At 39.2% G+C, this 26,559-nt stretch overlaps 1 long non-coding RNA gene across 1 annotated transcript in view; it reads right to left on the bottom strand.

Moving 5' to 3' along the window:
- Positions 1–26,272, bottom strand: part of LOC141728938 (uncharacterized) — a 56,777-nt gene extending 30,505 nt beyond the window's left edge. The window contains exon 1 of the long non-coding RNA XR_012580195.1: positions 26,161–26,272. This is a non-coding gene — a long non-coding RNA (uncharacterized LOC141728938). The remainder of the gene's footprint in view (positions 1–26,160) is intronic.
- Between the last annotated feature and the right edge of the window lie 287 nt (positions 26,273–26,559).

Genomic DNA, 26,559 nt, shown 5'->3' with positions numbered 1-26,559 from the left:
AGTTTCTAAATGAAGCTGCAATTGCATAGCAGATCCATCCCACAGACCAAACCACAGCAAAAATTCAAAGAGCCCAGTGTTGCCCTGAAGAGGCAGCAGCCAACAGAACCATGCATTGCTGTCTTGTCACAGGGCACTCTGCTCTGTGGCAGAACCAACTTGACACAGAAACAATTCTCCATGCTTTAGAGACTTGAAAATTCTCCTCCTTCCTTACCACAAGAATCATATCAGTGCTGCTCCTTCAGACATAAAATAATTCATCTGTGTTTTCCTTACAACAAAGAATTCGTTCAGAGGAAATGTTGAGGAAGCAGCCTGATCTGTCTGGTATTAAAGACTTGTTTGACAAAACAAATTTGCAATAAACACTCAGAAAACAGGAGCCATGCCAGTTAGAATGATAGAAAATCATGTCAAAGAGATAAATGGATCATTAAAGAGAAGGTACTTGAATTTTCATTACAGATCACTGTACAATCACTAAAGGTTTCTGAACTTCTCTGGCTTGTTGATCTTGTGTGCTCCTCCTACCTCTAACTATTATGCCTAATATCCATATCTTCTCATACCTTTTGAAACCTATATATTTCATCTTCTGAAGGTATCATTAAGAACTCTTTGTAACTATTGGAATTCATGAATTTTGATATGCATTGGCCTCAACAGCATAAAAACCTGTTTAGTGAGTAATAATGTGAACATCATACCTAATGATTCAGAACCTGCGTGACATAAGCGATGGTATTTTGGTGAACATATGGATTTTAACTAGAGCTTGGCAGCACAAGACCCTTGTTTAGCCCAGCATGCTGGGATGCTGAGGAAACTAAATCAGAGGGGTGACTGAATTATTAGTTAGTATTTTTCCCTTTCTGTAGGCTTATAAATGAAATTATATTGGAAGCCAAGGATCCAGGGATAAACAGCAAGTATCTTTCCATTTTTCAGTTCCATTAGTGCCATAAAATTGGAGCAACAATTTTTGCTATGCACCTAATTCCTTCAGTGCAACACAGGTTTAAACACTCAGGAGCCAGCTGCCATCAACACCAAGGCACCATAAGCACTGTCCAAATGAGTGCAATTAACACTAATTCTCTGGTGTTTCAGATTCAAGGTAAAACACAGACTCATTTCTAGGAAGTGCAGAACTGGCATGATCCAGTCTTGTTGGAACAAGAAAAAAGACAAAGAACAAGACAGAAAATCACCAAGGTGTACTTCCAGAAAGCTTTTACCTTTCTAGTGAATTTGCATTTCTAGTGAGTGGGTTTAAGTTGCAGCAAAACTTATATATCAGCAGAGATGTCTCAATTTAATTAAGACAAAATTTTCATGCAAATCAGTATCTTCTGTCATCATTATGAAGGCAATAGGGTAAAACAGTGATATTCTCAAGTTGTTATTGGAAATTTTCCTGCCTAGAAGAGACCCTGTCTCCCTGCCTGTTAACCCCCAGCTCCTGGCTCAACTTAGGAAACAGAACAAATTACCAGAAGGTAATAGGAAACAAATTGATTCCCTAGACCAAAGAAAGCTGTAGTCTGCAGACACTCTCTCCTTACTACTTCCAGCTTTTAAAAGAGGTAGTCCTACTTTTATCTAGTTAGTTATTTTCTTTTTACCTCTTTGTATCTGCCTGTGACAGAGATAAAAAAAGAGAAAGAACTGCAGAAATAATTATTTATCAGTAAATCTGGGAGTTACCACTTTGATTTTGAACCTTCTATGTAAAAACCTAAATGAATTGCAAAATCAGCCAGAGAAACATTACATGTATCATCAAAATCACATTAGATCAAAACACATTCAATTTTCCTCTCCTTTCTGGGAAAGGGAATATTTTTTTTCCTGAGTTCCTTATATTGTGTAAGAAGCTGCATCAAATCAACAACATTATCAGTAGAACCAAAAATACCCTATTTGATAACAGTTGATCTTCAGATAAAATATTGACGTTATAGCAAATACCAAAATACAACCAACAGGGGACAGGAAAGCTGGGAATATAAAAGCACTAGACTTTGATTAACACAAACTTTCTTTTCTCACTAGCACTTGGGTTTAGACCTTTGAGTGGGAAAAACAGAGGTGACAATGACTGAGGGGTGTGTGAGAGACAGAGCTGGGCAGCAGAAGTCCTGGCATAGCAGTGCTTCTCCTGTCGCACACATAGTAGAGTGTTGCATTGGGAAAAAACAATAGGTATTGTCATGAAGATGTCAGATAAATTATAACTCAGATAAATTAACCCACTGTCCCCATAATTTTCTAAGCATTTTTCTATTCCAAAGTGTTGTTTCATTATTAAATTCAAAATCACTTTTTCCTGTTAATGTTTTAGAGCAGAAATGGCTGCCTTAAGATGGTGGAAGATAGTTGCTGTATATTCCCAAATTAGAGCCAAATTTGTGACTGTGGTATGATTTCCATTGGGCTTGCTTCTCTCCCAAAGACATCTTGCACTGCAGCACCCACTACAAGCCTAAAAGATGGGTCTGGCATCATCACAGAGATACTTGCTTCTATTGAAAAGCAGAGACTTGATAAGAGCCTTAAAAAAAAAAATCAGACACAAAAAATGAAAAGTCTTAACACAAGAATACAGATGACAAAGAAGTTAGTTTTGCTATAACCTTGCTCCAGAGCAATTTTGTGCTCTATCAGCTTTAGGTAGACCACCTCCACAATGACAAGTAGGTGAAGCTGATCTTTAAGGGTCTTAACTAGAAAAAGAAAAAAAAAAAAATCTGGTGTTGTTGTTTAGCACATTTATGTATTCTCCAGCTATAGATCCCAAAGCGTTTGTAAAGCTCCAGAAATATAATTATCCCCATTTCATAGCCAAGGAAATTGAAAGGCAAAATTAAGTAGTTTGCTAAGGGCCACGCAGTGAATCATTTGAAGAGCCCAGTTGTTACTGTAAATCTCCACACCTAGGCAATGATTATGCTGCTATGACTCAGACAAGATATTATTCTAGAACATCAATTGCTGCTGCATAACCAGTGTCCTACACTGACTCCTACACACCCTTCATTCTCTTCAGAGGCCTTTCTAACTTGTCTCCATTTTGCTCTGCAAGAACGTAGGTGCTCTGCAGAATTCCCTCCAAAATTTCTTTTGAAGGTGCATCCAGCTTTCCAGAGCTGGAATTTTTTTTTTTTCTAAAAAATTTCAAAGCACTGTTTAAGAATCGAACCATTTTTCCAGCTAAGTGGCCTCCATGCTCTGCAAAACAATCCCACAAATGTGCTTTTCAAGGGTAACTTCTGCACCCACCCACTGTGGAACAGAGAAGCAAACCTGGGAAATCCCACTGACATCGAAATACTGAAGCACAAAAGAATGTTATGATTTCCTGATGGCTACAGAGTAAAATATTTTTGAGAAACAGATGGAACTCATTTGGGTTGTGGGCTAGCTCATAATTTGTAACTGGGTGCTTTGAGGTGTACTGCTGCTGGTGCAGCTGTGTGTTATTTCTCAACAAGATGGGAACAATTTTGGTTCAAAATTCAAGCCAAACAGAAACTACTGTAAGGATGACACCAAGATAGCTACAATGTTTTCAATGTATGAACATTTATGAACTCAGGTCTATTGCTGCCCTTTTCCTCACAGCTGCCAGCCTGACTGAAGAATATGGAGGTCAGGAACACTTGTCTTAAAAAGAGGTAACTCCTGGATGATGATGAAAAAGTGATCTGCTGTTAAACACAAAAATTGGTCTGGCAGGCACTCCTCCAACTTCAGCTTTTCATTTGTGTGACTCAGGTAGGCTTGGTTAAACAGGAAGTGCACATGTCTGAACTCTGTCCACCATCACAGGTTTTGAACATTTGCTCTTGAGAACATCTGAACCCTTGCTGTACATACAGATGTCTCAAAAATTTTGTAGAGGGTGCTGTATTTGCTATAAGGTTTTATGAGTCTTCTGCTAACAGGATCACCTGCCTACATGAAGTACCATCCATGCTAGGAAACTGAATTCTACCACAGAACTGCTGCATTTTAGTAGTCAAATCAGGTTCCTTTGAAAGCATTGCAAAAAAAAATTCTTCCAGGGATTTGCTCAACTGAAACCCAAATGCTTTTGCTACACTTTTATTTTCATAAATAATTTTCAAAAATGTTTTCTCTACTTTTTTTCTTTCTTTTTATAATCTCCCAGACTAGAAAAAAATGACTGTCATAGTCAAGGTTGACCATTGGTATGTCTAGAGAATAGATTTTTTTTCCATAAGGACTCAGAGAAATCTGATCTCATTTCAAATGTATTTTGTGGTAATAATACATGAGAACTCTTCCAAGCTCTTTTCTGACTCACTGTTTTCAGAGACAGTCTCCCTAATTCTTCTTCCTAAATGTTCTACTTTGCTTTTGGCTGCATTTAAAGATACTTTGCTGGTTCTTGGCCGTTAACCAGGCAATTCAAATCAGTTTATAAAATTAGATCATCCCTCTCATAACAAAGACCATCAACATCACCATGTTTGTATCAGCCTAAGGAATAAATAAAAGGGTTTATGTTTGTTCAGTGAGATTTGTTTTTTATCACATGGTGGGGAGAGGTTTTTCCAAAGCAGGAAAATTAAGTGCCTACAAGACAACAAAGCAGGGTCGATATCTCCATTTCCTACATTTTGGTAAACTGGCTAAATTTAGCATTGTTGTTAGCTTCTTTGAGACTTCTGGGTCTAAAATAATCTAAGGCTGTTGATATGAATATGTTCAATTTCAGCAGTTGCTGCCTTACCTCTTTCTTTGTTACAGATGGCAAACTTTCATTTCCATCCACAACATCATATGGGATGGATACATCCTCCTGTTTCATTCCAAGTGCGGAACAGAAATATTTATTAAACATTTCTGCCTTATCTGCGTCATTATTTATGATTTCCACCATCTGCATATTCAGTGGAACTATATCTGACCTAAGATTCTTTTTGATGCTAAAATGTTTTCAAATTGCCTTCTTGTTGTTTCTAACCATATTGGCCATTGATGTCTAACAGAGTCGTTAATTTATTTTATCAGTTACTTATAAGTCTGAATGTATAACTTATGCCTGCTTTTTTCCATTCTTGACACATCACTATTTTCTGGTTTTACAGTACTTTTTTGTGGTTTAATCAGGATATTTTGATTACTGTACATTTTTGCGTGCGAGTTTATGTCCTTGAACAATTCCCAGTATTCATTAATACTAACTAATTAAAATTTACATTCCTGTTCGGTTATGCAAACTGATTCAAGCTTGGAAAAACTGCCCCCCTAAAACATCTAAGTATAACTACTTGGTGTCAAATACAGTTCATACTTATAAAGTAAATATAATCATGTTTTTAACAGCTCTTCCTGTTTGATGATCACTGGCGGGCAAAATTTATGTTCAGTTCTGAACTTCCTTGTGCAAGACAAATCTCCACACTGACACTCTGAGATTATCTGCTACTATTTTTGGAAGCTCTAGGGAATTCTGGTGCTGGCAAAACAAAACCTTAGAAAATACGAAAATATTCCTCAGTTTAAACACTACTATGATAGATTTTTTTTTTTTCCCTCCCCACAAAAAAGGAAAAATGGTGACAGAGCAGCTTTGCTTTTCTCACTTTCTCTGTGGATTTTCGTTTGTTTTTTTTTTTTCTCTGTAATGTACACAGGAATGTGTAATTATATTTTGACTCAGAAGTACCAAGTTCCTGTTACTAGATTATTTTTGACTCTTCAACATGCAATGTTTATTTGATGCAGTATTCCATCTCCAGCACCTCTTTCTTAAGAGGGCTAAAAAATTTAATCAATATTTGTGACTCCAGCACTATGACACCTTACCAAGTTTCAGAAATATTAACTGTGTGACATTTCTTCACATATATTAATACTGCCTCTGCTCACCTATTAACAAGGTGCTTGAAACTTCGTTTAGCAATTCTTTTACAATCTAATATGTCCCTTATCACTTGGCTTTGGTGCACGTCTGGTGGGCTGCTTGCAATTCACACAGAGAGAGTGCACATTTGCTGGAATTTTTAAAATTGTTACTCAAATCCACATTTAGTTTAAGGCCCTTCTGGCAGTTTTTCATTGAGTGGGATGGCTTTTGCTGAGATGGTCAACAGGATCAGATTTTTCAAAAATCATCAACAGCCTGTCAGGTACTAAACAAGGTACTAGAAACAGCCTACATCCTGCTATCTTCAATCTCACCTAGGCTTGATTTCAACATTTTCCACTTTGATCTAGAATACCAGAAAAATATTGGTTATCTTTCTATGCCCCTGAAATATTTAGCAGGGTCTTTCCAATGTGCTGTCAAGAAAGACTGCACAAAATTGTCCTGCAAAAGATGCTTCCATGGGCTTTTTCCAAATTCTGGAAAAATTCTGAACCATATTCAGCCCTCTTCCTGAATGTTAAAAGTTAACTGAATAAAGTTAGCCAAGCAACACGTAGAAATAAAACCATGTCATTTATGGCAGGTCATTGTTTAGCAGGTAGAATGAGCAATTATAAATAAAGTACATCATAATTGCCATGTGAAACATCTTGCAGGCAATTAGTAGACTGAAATACTTTGCCTAAACTATTAATCAAACAGCTTCAACTGTTGAACAAAAGAACTTAACTCTGCACTTAAATAATTTGCAAATAAGGAAAAAAGAAATAGATTTGTCAAATTAATTATTCATTTTAAGTAGTTCAACCAGACCTATCCCTTTTTATCATTTACATTGGTTTTAAATTCTTAAAGTGGTTTGGGAACCTTAAAGAGTAAAATTTGGTATAAATGCTTAATGCAGTGATCATTTATATATGGCAGCGTAAACGTACAAACATACTTTACTTGGCAGTGAATTAGGCAGTGGAGACCATAATAGTGGTTACAGCAGCTTTAAATTCTCAAAAAGAGGTAAGAGCCTGATATTCTGACATTTTTCAGGCTGGATACCTGCACAGTTTGAAGATTTGCTGCTGCAATTGACCCTCTCAGCAGCCTAAGGAGCCACTGGCAACACATCCCCACCAGGGCAGGCAGCCAGCACTGGCAGGGGTGCAATGGGCACATCCTCAGGCTTCAGCAGGGGCCTGAGTTCTAGAAATGCTCATCTGCAGCTCAGTGCTGAATGTGTTTGGTGGTTTGTTTGATTTGGTTTTAGCACTGGGTAGTTTTGGGTAACTTTAGGAACTTTTCGAGCAATGGCGCTTATCCCACAATACTCATCTTGCAAGGAAAAATGGGTTCACAGAGGTGGTGTGAACACATTGCTTAGCACAATTTAAGGTAGGACCCATTTTTTTTCCTAAAATATCACTGCTTTCTGAGAACTTGAGTACCATCAAACACATTGGAATAACTCAGATTCAGGCATCCCTGTCCACAGCCTCAACTCCATAGGCAGTCCTACAGAAACCACACAAAAACTCACACTTCAGAAATTAATGCAATCAAAACTACTTGTTAAATTTAGAAGATTAAAAGTGTTCTGAGACATCAGTGACAAACATAATATTGAAATCTGATAATGACTTAAATGACAAAAAAATTCCTAATACCATTTGCTTTTTCAGGTGGTTGGTAGTGTGTTGTTGTTTGCTTGATTTTGTTTTCTATAGTGTTAGCATTTAACAGAGAGGCTCTGATTTTAACTCTGAGTAAATCTGACACAGAATCACCCAGAGGAAATAAAGTATTATGAGGTCATGTTTACAATTACTTTTTTAAGCTCTTTCTGAATTAAGTATGCCACATGTCTGCATCAGTTGTGATATACTAGGTAAGCAATGCACTATTCAAATGATTTTTAATGACCAAAGCCCCTATATTTTAGGGTTGAACATCTGTTATCTATTCTGACAGTGAGTAGTCAAGTCAGTATTTGGGTGAATAATTTGCAAATTCAATGCATAGAAAATTTGGTACCTGTGCTAAGGTTAATTCATTTTTCCTGGGATGTTTTGTAGCCAAATGGAATCAAAATGTCCTCACACATTACTTCACACCCACCTACTTCTCTGAGAAACTAAACAGTGTGGGACAGTACTGAAGTGTCTAAAGATAACATGGGATGAAACAGGAGGCATGAATAAAGCAGGAAAAAGAAAAGTGCTTTAGATGTTAGTCTACAAGATGCTATGTTCAGCTCAGTACAGCAGAAACAAAGCAAAGAATCAACAAAGAAACCATTAAAAAATCCACCACTGTTTGGATTTATTCCTTATTACAACAGCAGCTCATAATCCGGTTTTACAAAGAGAATAGTGCAGTATCCTACACATGGTGTTGGATAGGAAGATTTCAGAAGTCTTGAAAACAGAAAGAAACACCTTTCATCCTCAGGTATTTAATCTGCAGCATACGGCTTCATGTATTTGCTGTTGTTTCTTTTAAAGACCAATGCACACCTGAAGCTTTCTCACTTCTAGTTACAGAACTCTCTGATGTTTGTAATGGTCTGGCACCAGAGTAAGTAACCTGGTACTTTGGATTGCTAAAGGCAGATAAGCACACCATGAAATAACTCACTAGCATCCAGCAGCACTTGGCATTCAAAAGCTTAACAGGGATTCAGTGGCTGCTTGTGTGTGTGTGGTCCCTTTGCTATTTGGTCTCATAGTTCAGCTGTAGCAAATGGGATTAGTCTGGATGACTGTGGCAGCAAAGTGTGCTTACACTTCTACATTTATGCTAGATCAAAACAATATTAATTAGAATACACTGCAGCAGAGCTCAATGGAAGTTGTTCAGGGTCCTTTGGATGAGACAGTAAGTTTTTACCATTTGCTGATTTCCTAATTCATTAACAGCACCCTTGATCTGCAGGATAGTACAAGGAACTGGGAGCTGTTAGTCATCCTCTTTCCCCCCGCCACTTTTATACAAGAAGACTGAGGAGCAAAAACTAAGCCTGGACCCCAGGGCAGGACTGGAAACCAGAACACTTCCACCCTTTGTGCCTGTCTCTGTAACAACTCTTGACAGCAAAACTGGGGAATGAGGGCTGGGCAGGAGAAGGGAGGAATGCTTTGCACCTCACAGCAGTTTTGCAAACCTCATTAAGCAGAAAAGTGCTGCTCTTTAACAGGTTACCTAGACTTTCTCAAACACTACATTCCCCACCTTCTCATTTGGGCTCTTTCTCTAAGGAATCTCGCTAGAACAGACAGCCTATCACTGATGGTTAAAAGCTATGTCATCACTGACCTTATGTACAACATCATTATTCACAGCCAATTGATCCCTGGGTATTAAAAATTCTTTTGTCTCAATAGAAAAATGAGATTATAACATTTTATCCAGAAATTACACCCTGTCTATTGATGCCTCATCATGGTTAATACAGCCCTTGATTTCAACAGGTTAAAGAATTAATGACTCTGATATATTCTTCCCATACACACCCTAAACTTGTAGGATTATAAAGTTGTAGGTTTTTAGTTCAATTTACTATCTTAGGAAAAATAAAACACAATTAATTGTTGTGACAACTGTTCTAGGTGAAACCTGCATCCTTCTAATGAGGTTGAACACATGATAAAAGCTTCTGCATATTGTCTGCTGGCTCCCAACTGGTCCTCTATAAATTATGCCTCTGTTTTTAGTTGAAGTTTCATAAGGAAAAGTCACATGGGTTTTTTGTGATTCTTTACCAAAAGGCATCAAATATTGTCCTCAAAATTTGATTGTGTCTCAAAGCCTGCACAGAGTTTTCAGTCCTTCTACTGCATGCTAATACATATCCTGACAGCTTTTCTTTACTGGCTCAAGCATACAAACAGATGCAAATCTCACAAACACAAATCAGCTGCACAAGAAAGGAGAGAAATGTCCTGTTTGAGACCACACTATTTTAGCACTCTTACTGCAATACAGGTAGTGGCAGAATCACAAAAGTACTACTGCTATGTCTGTTAGTAGTATCTTATAATGCTGAAAGATTTCTTCTCAAAAGTGTAAAAAACTTAAAAAATAATAATACTATAATTTCACTAGATGAACAGAATCTCTGAGAAACTTTCTTGGACAATATAATTTGGATGTTTTCAACATCGCTTATTTTATTTCACGACAAACTTAGATTTTATCACATGATTGCTTTCCCAATTATAGTGCAAAATAAAAGGCATCATCAAATAATTTAATAGGTGCAGAGGAAAATGTAGTTTTGTACATCAAATGATGCAGAAAATAACGTGACAACAACTAAAACAAAAACCAACTATGTTGGGATAGAAAATTATTGCTATGGAGTTATTTGTCCTATACCTCCTCAACGGGGGAAAGGGACAGAGAGCCCCCAGGTTTGATTATTATTTTTCTGATAAAGTGTACACTGGGATAAGGGGAAGATTTTCTCTTCCAAGTAGGGGCTGCAGTCCTTCCAGTGAGTGTGTAATCTCAACAGTTAAAAGACAAATCACGTTTATCCATAAAAACAGAAGTCCACGCTTCGGCTGCAGGGTAGGAGATTTAGGCAGAGGCATTGACAGTTTTTCTTTAGAAAACTGTTTGTATTTTCCCCACAATCTACTCAGACACGTACTAATAGAATTTTAAAAGGTCTGTACACATCCAGTGGTGCTCAGATTGCATGTTGATAAGCACCTCCTGGTGATTTTCAGATCTCCAACTCCAGCGTGGACCTGTGATTACCTCTGCCTGCCTGGCAATACAGAGCACTAATCTGTCTCAAAATAGAGGCCCCCCAACAGCACAGGGTGGGCAGCAGTGGATCACCACAACCCTCCTGCATCCAGGTATGTATTATTTATGGCCGTGCCTCTGTGTGATCACCTCCAGTTAACTGGAAGCCTCTCTAAAACAAAGCTTGCTCTAGTCCTGCTCGCCATTGGCACCAGGCCCTCCTCGCTCCAGCTCTGCTGCAAGCACACATAACAGCCCTTGGTCTAATTAGCTGTCTTTAAGGCAGAGCTAAGTGGGCTCAGTGGGGGGAAGAGGCTTTCCTGAGCCCCTCCAAGCCTCTCCTCAGTGCTGGCAGGCGGAGCGCACGCGGCCTGTGAGAGGCACCGCAAACGCGCTGACATTATGGCCACGGGTTATCATTATAATCTTTTTTTTAAAAAAAAAAAAAACCTGATCGATCACTCCCGACCACAATGATGCTTCAGGGCATCTCCAGCTCTGCTGGGGAGTGATTGACCATTGGGTATCATTAGAGAGGGGAGGTGAGGGGAGGGAGGGAGGCTGCAGCAGCAGCAGCTCCGGCTCCTCCTCGCACACGCCTCTCCCTCCCGGACACTGCTGACCTTTCACTCAGGAGCCAGCTGGAGTCAGGAGAGATTTAATTGAATGGCTTCCCTCAGATGTGTTTGGGGTTTGGGTGATGGAGGAGGAGGAGGATGCGGCACTGAGAAAAGAGAAGTGTGGGGGGGAGAGGGATGGAAAAGAAAAAGAAAAAAAGCAGCAACTTTGGGTGACCTTCAAAGGCTAATTGCTTGGCTCTTCCTAGGCCTGGGCTTGGGATTGCACAGAGATCCTGGCATTGACAGGACCAGGGCTGTCCTTCCCTGGGCACAGGCACAGTCCTGAGCCCTGGTAGTCCCCTTCACCCTCTCCCTGTCAACCAAGCAGGGATGAGCCAAATCGGCCACTTCTGCCCTCCTGGGTGATGCCACACGGGCAGAACAAGGATCATCCTAATTTTCTAGGCCTTCTCATCACTGAAAATAGGTATTGGAAGGAGTGGAGTAAGAAACAAGCATTCCTCTGAAAGAGGGCATAAATACACAGAAATGTGCATAGATTTTTCCTTAACATCACATTTTTCTTCAGGTTGAGTATAGAAACAGACAATAAAAGCCACAGAGGAGGTCCCAGCCAGAGAAACCCAGCAATTGTCCTGCTGCTTGCCCTTTTCCAGTCACCTTCCATTTCCTCTGGTCTGGCTGCTTTGTTTGTGCAGCCTGGGATGCTGCACCTTGGCAGCTCTGCCCACACACGTCCTGCTCCTCTCCTTTCCTCTCTCCCTTCCCTGCCTGTCCCTCTCAAAGCAGGCTCCCCCCTTTTCCATTTTAACATAACTAAAAAGGAACGAACAGATCTCAGCTGAGTTAAATGGGTGACAAGGGAGATGGAAAGAAGGAAATTCATCCCTTCTTGTCTTTGAGAGCAATTTAATTAGGCCCAGGCCCCCTGTGAGCGGGTAAGGGAAAGGCTGAGGATTGGCTTGTCTGGGCTTCCTCTGAAGGCAAAAGCGGCCTTGGACACACAGAGAGAGAAAGGATTTTTAAAGGATCATGTAAGAAGATCAACAGATAAGCAGCTAATTTTGTGTACTTAGGGAGAAAATGAGTGTGTTCACTCCCACTGGAATAGCCAGAGTGATGGGATGAGAGGAGGAAAAACGAGGAGGAAGCAAAGGAAAAAAGCTTAAGGTATTTCATCATTACTGCTGATTGCCAAAATTAAAGATTTATACTGCTTGATAGGGTACTCTGGCTATGGCTTTCACAGTGCATGTGTACATATATCTATATACATACATATATAGATATAGATTTTTCTTTATACAGCTCAGTTATTTCAAGAATTTTCATCAGAAAGCCACTTTTAAACTAATTGGAGTCTGTGGAGAGGAAACCTCATTTTTGGTTCAAATGAATTTTCTGAAAATGTCATTTGATTCGGGAAATATGACTGATCTGCCCGATTTCCTGATAAGAAATGAAATGAGCCGTTGTCCTTCAGGATATCATAGACTTGAAATGGGGGATTTTATGGTTAATGCCATCAGATAGAAGTGTCCTACTTTGAAAGGAGAAGTCCATCAGCCCCAGGGAAAGGCTGAAGACTGAATTTCATCTCTAAATCCACAGCTGCACCTAGAGCTGGCACAGAGCAGTGATAGATTTTTTTTATTTCCCAAGCAATAATTACAAGATAAACAGCAATAAATAACACAATGATTAATAACAACAAGTACTTAGTACTTTTTTAGCTCTTCATTTTAATTCTGAATTTTCCCCCTCAGTGATGTGGTCAGCGCTGACCAGGGAGACTAAAATTAATCCACAATATTACAACACCTTAGCTTTTAATTATCTCACATAGAATAAACCTGTATTTGGAGATGGCTGACTTCCTAGTGAAACAGAAACAGGATCTCTTGGATGTCAGTGTAACCTTGCTAACTCCATTTTTTGTAGGGAAAAACTAAGAAAGACAAGATAAGTGACTTTCCCAAGGCCACATAAGGAATTAGTCAGAGAGACAAGAAAGTCCCTCAAAGTCCTTGCTGGAGGGCTGGCACCATTAGTTTATCTTTTTCATAGCAGCATATATGCAAATAGAAATGGAGTCATATGGATAAAAAAAAAGAAGAGATCAGGGACAAGAGAAAAGGCAAAGAGAGAAAGCCAAATAAGCGTACGTAAATGTTCAAAAGGGCTGATTCAAGCTAATATTGAAGCAGCGGGTTTTAAACAAGACATCAGGAAGGAGCAAACTGAGTGAGACTCGTAAATGGCTTGGGTAGAGGGTTGTTTTACAGACAGATTGTTTATAGAGGTTTAGGAAGGCTACAAAAAGTTTGGGGGCAGATTTCCAGGCATTAGAACCCTGGCCCATCTGGGCTCCTGCCCACACTGGGAGCATTTCAGCCTTGGTACTCAACATGTTGCCCCCAAAGTTTATGGCAAAGGTCCTGTTGACTTTGCTAAGAGTGTAGGGAGGTCTTTGCAGAGTAAAAGCTATTTTATGCCATGTTTTAGTCAGGAAAGAAGGGCAGGTGCTACCACAAGTTTTCCCTCAGCTTTAGAATGCTGCCAAGGAAAAAGATCCAATGAGAGTGAAGAGAAGCAAGGAAAACCCAGGTTATCAAATTTCAGTCAAAAAATATCTAAGGAACAGGTGGACCGTATGTCTTGGTTTGAAAGGGTTTTATTTTACCAGTGTGGTACCTTGCTAGCAGAAAAATTACCCATTCTTTTACTGACACTGCTAAACTGGATTCTTCATATACAAGTTCACTTCTCAATTAGTGGCTAGACACTGTTTCTTATATGCACAGAATGGAAGCAGCAAGATGATGTACTACTCTAACCTTTTCCCTGTTAAATGGGAAAAAAATGGGTCTTTCAGTGATGCATCACTGATTATTCTCAATGCCTAAATCTAAATTACGGTAGAAACATTTTACTCCTCCCAAAACTGCACATAGATGGACACTTGGTGTTATGTCCCTTCTTATCAGCCATGGCTCCCCAACAATAACTGCAGCTACAGATGAGACAGGACTCAGTAATAGTTAACAGAAAGAAAAATTATTTAATTTCTCCTTAAAGAGCACCTCTGTCTCCAAAGGATTTCCCTGCCCTGTCCATGGTCTCTGTCAAGGCTGATCCCTTTCAAGTCGTCATCCACAGGAGCAATGTCTGGGTTTACTTTTTACAACCACTGTGACAGCAGGTGCTAATTGAGTGGGATAATCTCTTAGACCTAGTTCTGCTTTCTTTTCCCCTACTAGTTTTAGTGTCTATGAAATTTTTTTGGATAGTGTGAAAATAATCCTGCATGAGAGAAAAATGCTTCAGTCTTTCTCAGTCAGGAGGAAATCATATTGCAATACATAACTCTGAACTTCAGGAATAAGCATTGCAGATGGAAAAGAATTATTAGGTCATCTAGACTTGTGCAGGATTGTTCCCCACAGTACATTCCCCAGTTCAAAAACTAGTTCAGTTTTAATTGACACTGGCAATGGGCCTTCCATCATGCTCCTTGGGAGGCTGTTCCACTGCCTGAACATAGTATAAGAAATATTTCCTGATACTTAGCTAAAATTTTCACTGCTAATTTTGGCTAACACCACCAACACATCCCTCTTTACACTGCAGTCTGTGGTATGAGGCACAAGCCACCACTGCCTTTCCAGGCAAGACATCTCTGCTTATGTGCCCTTAATGTATTCATTTCATCAGGTGGATAAATGGATATGAAATAAAGCATCCTCTAAGCACAACATACATTTGTTTTGTACAGCAACTGCTGAATAAAGAGCAGGCCTGAAAGAATTACACTGGTGGAGACTTTGATGTACGAACAGGTAGAAGAGCAGAAGAGGAGAACACATAACTCAGCCCCAGATTGCACCCTCAAGAAATCATGTTGAGATTCCCAACAGGCAAACACCTTGACAAATCCTTACTAACTTGATGAAAGCAGTTCACAAAAATATCATAAAAGCACAGAGTGGATAACACAGGAGATGGATCAATTTCTTTCCCTACACTTACACGGTACCCTGTTTAGCTAGAGATAGACTAATGTTCTAGTACATGTAAGAAAAATTAAAATATATCTTAGAATCTCAGGGAAAAAATGTAGTTACCTAAGAAATGTAATGTAGACAACACTACTTACAATCACAGTGTATTTTTTTTATCTTTAAAGTGCTGTACAAGCACAGCTAAAGGAGTAATTGGTTTACTTTCACAGATCCCCTTGGAGCAGGTAAGCATTATTCCCAGGTGGATATGGGAGCTCATCCTGAGGAGTGCTGAGCAGATTGCTTCCCAGGACTACAGAGAAGACTAAAAGTATTTTAAATGCCACAGTGTGGCAACATCTTGCACCCACTTCTAGGGCTTGTCTGTACCAGGTCAAAATCCCCACAAAAACGCCACACAACAAAAAACACTGGCCTTGTATAAGTTCATGCTGCCCTATCAAACATAATGTGAAATTTATAACGGCAAAATTTTTAGTCATAGGTGTTACAGTAGGCTGTGCATCATCTGTTCTTATCTCACTTCACATGGGTCTTGGTAACAACTGTCCTCTGACATAAATACAGCCCAGACACTAAATAAAATCTTGAAGGCAATATAAACTCTTGGTAAGTTGTCCCATTCTGCTGCTACCCATGAAAGATGTGGATTTAGTCTGTTCTCTAAGTACAATATCTTGCAGGAGGTCACTCCATGCCATTAATGACTATTAATGAACACAGAACCACAGCTTTAACACTGCTCATAAGAAAATAGTGGTAGGGCCAAAAAAAAAAAAAAAAAAAAAAAAAAGAAGGGGTCCTAGGAGCTTTGGCCACAGCTGTGATCCACCTGGATTGTTGATTGCATCACTGCAGGTAAGCACAAAACTTCTAATTTTATTCAACCCCATTGCATTTAAAATTCTGGGAATTTTTTTTTTCTGATGAACTAGCCACTCAATTACTCAAAGTATGAATACAAGTCTTCTGAAAAGAATATATAGTCCAGGGATAGTGGGAAAGCAGTAGCAATAGGAAGTATTCTTTGCCAGTGGGAAGAATGAAACAAATTTCCCAGCTGTATCAGTCTGTACCAATCTGAGAGGTAGGCATATATGGAATACAGACATTTGGGACCAAATTAAAGCCATTTTCCTTGGCATTCAGCTTAGACACTTCAATTATTTCTGCTGAGGTCACAGTGTAGGGGATGTCCCACCCTGTAAATCCAACCTGCAGTTCCTCTCATCCCTACAGTGCTCCCTGCCAAATGCTCCTAATGCTGCTCCATAATATTCCACAACATTCTCCCCTCAATGTGCCCCCCCCCCAAAAAAAAAAGCAACCTAAAAACCAAATTTCACTACAAATCCAAATGTGAGATGAGTTCATCACGTAATGAAATCTAAACATGAGGATTTACAGCAGAATTCTGAATCACTGGCATCAGTAAATGGAAAAGGAAAATGTCTCTGCAGTCAAAATCTAAAATGCCTAGACCACCTACTTTTATCTTTTATGTGACCAACTCCAAAAGTACCTTGGGAAGAAGAATTCACATAAAATACACTTCTACTTTCTCCTGAACTCCTCCACGTGAGTGATACAAGGAACACTGGTCTCACAGGTAATTTTCCTACTTGTGAGATGTTCACTAAACAACCACCACCCCTGAAAGAGCTCTGCAGCATAACTGGAAATTCAAGTATTGCCTGCCATGACAATGATGAAATATATGGGGGGTGGATGAGAAGAAAAGGGTGAAGAATGGATCCCAGGCTGAATGACAGCTTTGGAACTTCTCCTTCTCCTTGCTGGACCTGTTAAATCCACAGTTAGCGGTGGCCTCAGGGAGGACAGGGCACCATAGCATGAGTCCCTGCCAGGATCAATAAAGCAAGGGATTGAATACCCCCATTTGGGTGCCTGGAGCAACCTGTGACCAAACCAGAGGAAAAAATAAGGGAAAGAATGCATTTAACTTATCTTATAAAGAACATATTTTCAAAAATCTAATCTTCTAAGGATCTGAGTAGCTTCAGGGTTTTGTTTATATTTTTCATTTAGGAGTCTCCCTTGGGTCTTTTCTTTGCCAGGAGCACAGTGGGCAAAATCAGGATCTTTGGCTTCCCCAATGTGCTCAAGAACTCTATGGATAATTTAAGCTTTCCTACTGCAGTAAAACAGAAAGTTCATAAAAATAAATAGAGTAATACTTTGCACTCATTCCACAGGAGGCTTGTGCTTCATAAAATCTAGTCAGTGAAACATCTTTTAGAAGTAGGTAAGTGTTATTTTCCCATTTCACAGATGTGAAAAGGAGATACAGGATGTGTCAGGACCACCTAAGTCACTGAGGGCCACTCTTCAAAATAGCAATTTTGTGTTTCTGGAAGTCACGACTAATTCACCTTTACGTGACATGTCACTTTGGCACGCTTAAAACATGCCTGAATATGTGGATGCAAGTGCGTGTTCCAATGGAATTTCTTGCTGCTAACCTCAGCTCTCAGAGATGCAAACACAAACCCATCCCACAGCCATCCCAATGCAAGGACCAGGATTAAAATTGGCAGAGAAGATGCATCAGAACTGAGGTGGTAGACTTTGAGCTGGAGTAGCAAAGTCACTTGTAAAATTTTTCTTCTACTTTTACCAGAGTGATGCTTTGCAGACAAAAGCTGCTCTCAGCTCAAATGACTTCTCAAAACAGGACAAATGTTCCTTAAAACTGAATCCAGGGTGTGCTTCTGATTTCATCCTTTGAAACTTTGATTGCTTATACAATCCAGGTCTTCCAAAACCCCATTTCCTCATTTAATCATAAGAAATTCCATCAAAAGAAAGCCTCTGAGATCATCCATGTAATCTCAGCAATCACTGCATCAACAGCAGAAACAGAACACCACAATGTTTCTATAACTTTTCGGAAAAGCTGACTTGCCAAATAGCTTTTGGTTGTCTCTGTTCCAGATATTAAATTTCATTAATAGGCAGCTAAAATATACATATTTTAAGCACTCTTGATTACTTTTCCATACAAGCAGCCATGGTATTCAGTATTTATCATCCAATGATAGACAGTGGGAAAGAGGAGGGCCTGGATGATCTCAAGGAAGATCTAGAAAAGACAGTATTCTTTCCAAAATAATTCAACATATAGGGAAAACAGCGGCAACAACAAGACATGGAGCAACTCCCTCCTTTTCTCTTCACTCTCTTCTACTATGCTTCTCTCTATTTGATAGTGCCCAGTATTGTACAACAGGCAGAAGCTTGCAAAAGAGGAAAAAGTTTTAAAAGAAATTCAGAATGTGTCAATAATCAGGCTGGTTTACTTTTTTTAATTGGTACATTCCTCATCATGATGGCTACTTTACAGGGATCTCTCCCAGGAAGCTAATTTAGCCTGAATAATGGGTACCTGAGCCCATTAGACTAATTTTCATTACTGGAGACACAGTGATATGGAACTTAAATGCCATCTAACCTTGTTTGAAACAAGTTTAAAATCTAAACCAAGAGAATTTAATCTGGTAGTTTAATCAAAGTTATCACACATTCAGGAACAAAAGATGTGACCTGCATATATTTTTGTTACAGGTAGAAAAACATCCCTCCCTAGGTAACAGAGTTGCACATCCAACCCATAAGCCACGTTTTGAAGACAAGATTCAACTCACCTGGCTTTATATGTCTTACTTTTAAATATCTAAAATTACTTTTCTATACTTTTTCTGAAGTTAAAGCAAAGGGGCAACTCAAGAACACAATTAATTACATCATTAGTGGGATGGGGAAATTGGAATATGAGAGATTAACCTCCTTGGGAGGTGCCTCTACCCTCATTTAAACAGAACCTAGCAGACCTAAGCCAGATGTTCCCTTAAAATGAAGTCAGACTGAATCAAGATCTCAGAGTTGTCATCACTCCGTGCCTTTTAGCAAGAATGAAAACAACACAGAGGTGCTAGACTGAAATTTCTTAAGTCATGATCCTTTGTATTCAACTGCCCTGTTTTTAGTCAGTAAAGGAGTTGACATTGTGTGAAGATCTTTTTAATTTAAATAATTTTTATCTTTTTGTGATGTAATCTGGCTTTATGTGCATCTTTAACCTGCTTCTCTCAGTAGTTTTTGCTGATTCTCTGATCAGCTAAGCTGCCAGTTCCTGTCCTTCAAGGCCATTTTCCTCATCAGCACTGAATCCTTGCTTCTCCTTTCCAGTGTTCTCTGCAAGTCCCTTGTCCTTCTTCTGACTCTTCTGCCACCATTTCCTGAGTCACACAGAATTGTTTTCACCACCCACTACAAAAAGCAGTCTGCCTCCTGAATGCTGTCCAATTCTACATCCATACCTGAACTGAGAAGGTGCTTATTTAAATGTATTAGACTATCAACAGCCTGCTGGAATCAAGAATGTTTAATTCAATCAATCCAGAAACAGAGGGGTTAGCAAAGCTAGAACTGCATATTCTCATATTCTTCTATGCCTTTTTAAGGAGATTTTAGTGTTCAATGGGAATCATAAAGAAATACCAAATTATTAAAGTAAATTTTTTTTTCAAACTGAAAGATTTAGGAATATGAGTGACAAATGTCTGTCACTTTAATATGCCTTTAGATACCCTCAAAAATGGCTTCATTTTCTACTAAAAAATGCAGTTTGGTATCAATTACAAAGAGGCATAAAAAAACCAACCACACAAAAAAAACCCACCAAAAAAAAACACACCAAAAAAAAATCCCAAACAAAACAAAAAAGCCAACCTCAAAACAGCAATTTTAGCACTACTTTTATTTTATTAAGCTTTTGTTCTAGCCCACAGCCACAAACAAAATATAGCAGCAGGTTTCTGGATTTATTTCCATCTCAATGGCCATGCTGGTAGGAAGCATGGTGAAAACCTCAAAAGAAAGAAAGCCTCAGCTCATTGCAAAACACCAGTTGTCCAGAAATCAACAGTGGGATCTGGATAGCCCAGAGATTTAGGGCAGAAAAAGTCAAGAACACAGAACATTATTTCTCTTATTTAAGGACTTATTTCCTCTTTCACTTGAAGATCATCTTCCCGTCCCTAATGCCTACTGCCATCAACAATATCTGCTTGCAGATATATTGTTCATACCCAACATCTTCCAGAATTCAACCTCTATTTGTCTTTTAAAATAATTCCGTGTTTGGATGGAATAAAACAGACTCGCAGCATCACATCAGTCACATACTCTACTCATTGCAAAAATTACTTTATTGAGGTTATATCACTGTGAAGCCAAAACTGGTCTGCTGAATTTAGTGTTGCCTTGTAAGACCAACAGCAGTGAACAAAAAGCAAAATCTGCCCCAGAGCTAGATTTCAAACCTCAGCCCATCACTCAGTTGCCACTGGTCCAAGATCTGCAAACACTCAAAAAAGGCTTTATCACATTCCCTGCAATGCAAGATGCACTTGTTTTTTCCAAAAAGTGTTTGCAATTATGTAGCAAACATAATTATGTAAGTGTTGTAAATTACGTGTTTGTAACTATGAACTACATTTGTCAGCAGGTAGTTCATGGGTAATAATAAAAAACCCCAACAATAAACAAGATGCCAAAACTTCAGTTCAGTAAAGATTTTTCAATACTTCAAAGATATTATGGGATGGTAGAGAGAAAAACCACAGAAAGAACCCCAATAATTATGGTTTAAAGAGCAGCACATCATAACAGGATTTGCTAACGTTTAAAGTTTACGCACAAAACTGATTACCAAATGAACAAATTGGTTCCTCAAAAATACCCATTTAGGCAGCTAAGGCTATGTCTTGAATTTTTCTACCCTTCCAACATTGCCAATCTATCTTTTTATCACTTCAACCGTTGTAGATCTACTAATATTTAAACCAATTTTAAGATGACAGACATGATACATCATAACTACAGTCTGTACTACAAATTCATACAGGTTGATCCATGTTTCTCATGAAAGAACATTTTTTATTCTTAGCCTTACAGGGGAAATTGGTGAGATCTAGGTGCTTTTCATGTAAGCACTATGTTAAATCTCCCCAGATTTTGGCAGATTCTCTCATGTTTATGAAAGGCATTCAGTGGTCAATCCTAGAATATGCAAATGCTGTCTTCCCTGCAAGACTGTGATATTTTGATAACTACCTAATGAATAATGTATTGGTTTACTGTGCTAATTCACCCATTATCAAGATTTTATTCACTCTTCTAAACTAAGTCTCTGAAGAATGTTGCAAAAAGGGGTGGGATATATTTACAATACAGACATTTATGTCACAGGGAGCTGTTTGGATGCCCACAAGTAGAGATAGAGACTTTTTTGTGATGCATCTGACTAGAATGATAGATTTCAGCAATACTGTGAGCCAAACCAGTGTTCCTGCTTGCTGTCCACCACACAAATATTTCAGTTCCTCCAAGAAAGGCACAAGATCTGCTGCAGTTTAGGAACCACCATTCTCTCAGCCAGATTTTGCAGATACACCTGGTCCTTCACCATGACAGCTGGCTAACATCAAGTAATACTGATAACATCTGAACTAGTTAGTTACACAGGTGTAAAGAACCTGCACCTTAAAAGAAAAATAAAATAGGTTTCTTTGTCTGGTCTTCTCCTTGTTTTCTGGAATACATGCACAGCATGGTGTTTCCTGGCTATCAATATCAGATTGTACGCACTGTGGAATTTAGACTAACAGCAGAATGGTTTGTATTGAGAAAGTGCTAGCTGAAGTGGACTGCACAATCTGTTTTTTTCATTTCTAGATCTCTTTTAAAGTGCCTGGGATATATTTTTAGCCTTTTTTTTCTTCTTAAAGAGAACATATTTATTATGTAACTGGTTATTTTTTGGTTGAAAAATGATGTTTTGTAGAAATATCGAAAGGGGTGGGGAAGGCAAACATCCAACCAATATTAGCTCTGAAGTGCTGGGTAATTGTACAGGGCCCTGGGCAAAAACAAAACATAGATGTGCAGTAGTCATAGCACATCTTGTCTTAACTTGTCTTTGTTAGTGTAAGTGAAAAGGTTAATGCTGTTCAATTCCGTCAATGCAGAATGAGGCACCGTGGCACCTTGGAAATCTAAACTTACTCACAGCACAACTCATGTGATTCCTGGGAGAATCAAATTATTTACAAGTTAGTTTAATAATACCAATACTGATTAACCACGTGCTGGTGTATTTTATATATTTATTTATTTATATAAAAAGGAAAAAAATAGAAAAACCCAACAGATTGCTTTTAGTATGCTTATCACAGGGTAAAGCTTTGCTGCTGTCTACCAGCAACATATGGTAAGGTCTCAGCCACCTACTAGCCATAAGGGCTTAATCCTACTAGCCAAGACAGATACCAGGGATGGATCCCTGCAAGAGTCTTGAATAACATGCATGGCAGTTTAAAGGAATAAAGCTTCCTTTAAAGCAGAATAATTAATGATGACTTAAATTCAATGCCAATTAAAAATGTCAGAGGCTGCTTCTTGACTGCCTTGCACTTTGTGCAGTCAGTTAAATTCAGAGCATAGTGTGTGTGAGGAAGCTGCCAAACTGTCCATGTTTGGCACAGAGCTGGCACAGACATACATGGTAACACAGGTGTAAGTCAGGGAAGAAGCAGATCATCAGATTTTTGGGCCACAGTCTCATCAAGCAAAATACCATCCTGCTTACCTTAAATTACCTAAACCATAAATAGAAAAATCTCACAATAGAAGTGAAATAAATATTAATCCTGACTATCTGCCTTTTCCTTATTAATATCTGATTATTTCTTTTTCATTATTCTGTTTGTCTAACCAAAGTCTTTTGACCAGTCTATCCTTTAGAGCCAGCATAGTAAATCTTAATAATACAGAAGCATTTATCTCAGGAAATACACAACAAATAGGGATGCAATCTCTCCTGTATACACCTCACTTGCTAATAGGGACAGAAAATTGGGGTTTATTACTTGAATTTCAAGGGCCAGGTGCGGCCAAGCTGGTGCTCCTAAGCTACTGCAGTGCTGCTGACTTAAACTACTGCACATGACCATGAGTATTCATTATTTAGCTCAGAGTTTAGCAAGCAAGCTCCACACCCAGACAACTCCTTTGATCTCCCATCAGCTTCTCTGTGTCTGATCTATTCCAACAGGCAGTCCTCATGTGGCAAATGAGAATAACAGGTCAAATATCGTCCAGTTCCACCCCTGCAGACTCCAGAGCTGGAAGGACGGCCATAGGCACACCTCGCTTGCACGGGGTGATCATCACAATGAATCTGCATTGATTCCTCTGGCTCCATTGCCAAAACTCCCCTCTGTGCCAGCTCATGCCTCCAAGAGGCACAGACAGTAGAGAAGGCCACTGCTCTCCTGCTCCAATGGTGAAACCTGCCTCAAAACATCACACGCAGCCTCCAGACCATCTATGAATATACCTCTCTTATTCTTGTCAGCCCCACTCTGAGCTTGATTTCAGAGGATTTCAGTTTTCAACATTTGAAAATATGAATATGTCAAGAAACAGACCCAAAGCTGCAGGTATCTTCCATGTATTGCTAAGGATTAAAAGAGATTAAAGGTTTTGTCACTTACTAGCAGTAAACCTATTCTATTACCATCAGCCCCCCAAACACGATCTACTCTTTCAAGATCACTCATTTAGGGATGACCAGCTTTAGAACCAGGTGTCAGACTTCCAAAAATGGTTTAAGAGGTGGAATCCTGTTAAATTTATTCAGACCAAAGTTATCTAGAATTGAGCACTTAAGATAGTAAACTCCAACAGCCCCCAATCTGACTACATACAAAAAATCTCCAGAAAGTGAGATCTCCAAAAGCGAAATCTCCAAAAACTATTTCTTAACATTCTACCTCTGATTCCACTTTGCCTGCATATTATTTCAAAGCCTTTTATTAGTAGTAAGCTTATGAGTCACTCTGAATTTCTTTAGGTAAAAAGCAAAAGGTCTGAAATACTTTCCCCTTTCTTTGTCTCTCAGCAAGCACAAGTTTCTTCCACAACAATGGACCACGATTACTTATTTTGGTGTTCTCTATTTACCTTTCCCTGGTCAGAGTAAATCTTTGTATGACTGGAACCATCCTTGCAGGTGTGCCTATGCTCTTGGGATTGTTAGAGAATTTTCCTACTCCAGGAAAGAAAGGGATCCAATCCACTAGGTAAGGACCTGCTATATCCATAAAAATTGGAAGCAAATTCTGATTGTCACTTGTCTGAGTAGGCAGATATCAGAGCGGCTGATATTCATGGACACAGGTGTTCCCACAGAGAAGGAAACTTGGCCTCTTTCTTATCTATACATACAACAAGGAAAACAAAGGAAACATTATCCCATAACTACAGAAAAAGATTGGTATTTGTGTTCAACATCAAAACAAAAATTGAAGTCAACTGATGCATCAGAAAACTGGACCATGTCAGAAGCACCTTTCAGACTTGCACTAGAATTCTTTGCTCAGAGAAGAGATCTGTCCTCCTGTTTGCTACCAACGCCTCTCTAAAACAACTTTAATTTTTCTTGCTATTTAATACATGTCACAGCACTTGACAACACTCATGATCTGTGCTAATCAAAGCCTCAGTAGCTGCTACAGCCTGAGCAGGAGTATAATCCTTAAGATTCAGTCCCCCCTCAAAAAGGAGAAAAAAACCTGGTGGTAGTTTGCCTGACAACAGGGTAAACAGATTATTGTGTTATTGCTGGCTGATTGCCGGAGTTATTTTGGAGCTCCATAATTCGTTTAAAGAGATTTTTGACATTTATGAAATGACTTCTATAATCAACTGACAGTGCAATATCCTATAATTGTTCAATTAAAAATGACTACTAGTGCATTCATTTATTAGTAGAATCAGATAATTGTCTTGCCACTAAAGAGTACTTCACACTTTGCGCATCAAATGAAAATGTTTGAGTATAAATCTGTGGCACAGCAGCTAAAGTCCCAGGGATTTTTCAAGTGAAGGTGTAATTATTACAGGCCTCTGAAGTAAATATGGTTTCATGTGATAATCTTTAAATGGATTGCCTGTGTCTTACAAGACACACTTCTGCATAAGCTGTCACATCTGGCGGGATGGACACAAACAGGTTTGCAGTGGCAGGTGAGGCTCCTGTGATGTAAAACAGGGTCAGCTTCAAAACTGCCATCTAAATCACAGAGCTGATCTTCCTCCCCTTCCCTTCCCGTAACTGGGAGGGCACTGATCTGCTGGAGAAAGGCAGCAGGGAGTGGGTGCACCAGTTAAACAGTTTTGCATAGGAAATTGGACTGCAATATAAACCCACAAACTACATGGGTAGTCACAAATGCACACCCACACCCTGTGCTCCTGGGAGGGTGATATTCAATCAATATCTTGATGGAATGTCTGGTGATTTTTAGAGGTATTTGAAGTCCACTTGAGGTCACTGAGCACCTTGAAACAATGTTAGAATAGAGACTTTCTGTTTAAAATCGAACATTTTAACTCACATTATCCAAGCTATCTGCTAATCAAGAGCACAGATCAATTTTTCATTAAATAATAAAAAAAGCTTGGTACATCAAGTAGATAGAGATTGTATGGAAAACTGTGTAAGCAAATCTCTGAAAAGCAAGAAACAGCAGCAACCCCTTCGCAAATATAATGATTTTTTTTTTAATTATCTCTCTGTTTCTAACGACAACCTTCCAGAATCCTTGGCTAAAACTCACAATTTATATTCAGATAATAATAATTAAAGAAATCAAGTGCAGAGTCACCAGATGGAAGATAATACTTAATTTGTGGCTGCTACAGTATACTATTCAGAAATGTCATTTCTGAGTCTCAGCTGAGCTTAAGCCCCGCTCTCCTCTTCCATCCCTCCCCCACCACACACCAGTTTGATGGCAGAACATTACCACTTCTTCACCTTGCACTTGAGCTTTCCTGTATTGCCGTTACACCCCGATCTTCAAATGCTTTAATGAACCAATAATTAACGAGTTATTTCTCGTGCCGTGGCTGCACCAAGTGTTCCTTTCCCCGTGCTGCAAAGTGGGGAATTGCTGCCAAATTTCTCTCTAGCAGCCCCAGGATTAGGGGGAGGGTAGCTGGCTCCCATCTAGAGAGCATCAATGGGGGAGCATCTGGAGAGCACCTCATTTTCCAGCACAGCACCAATTAAAACCAAAGCAGGGATGGGGCAGAAGCCAGGCACCCCCTCCCTCAGCAGCTCGGGGCTCTGGTGTGTGCCCAGCCAGCCCGTGGCACAGCCCAGCTCTCCCCTTGTGCACTCTGATCACAAACCCATCCTTCCTCCTACTTAGGG

Source organism: Zonotrichia albicollis, chromosome 4 (genome assembly GCF_047830755.1).
Source record: "Zonotrichia albicollis isolate bZonAlb1 chromosome 4, bZonAlb1.hap1, whole genome shotgun sequence".
NCBI classification, from domain to species: Eukaryota; Metazoa; Chordata; class Aves; order Passeriformes; family Passerellidae; genus Zonotrichia; species Zonotrichia albicollis.
Note: the sequence above shows the minus strand (reverse complement) of the source record. Positions and strands in the feature narration are given on the sequence as shown.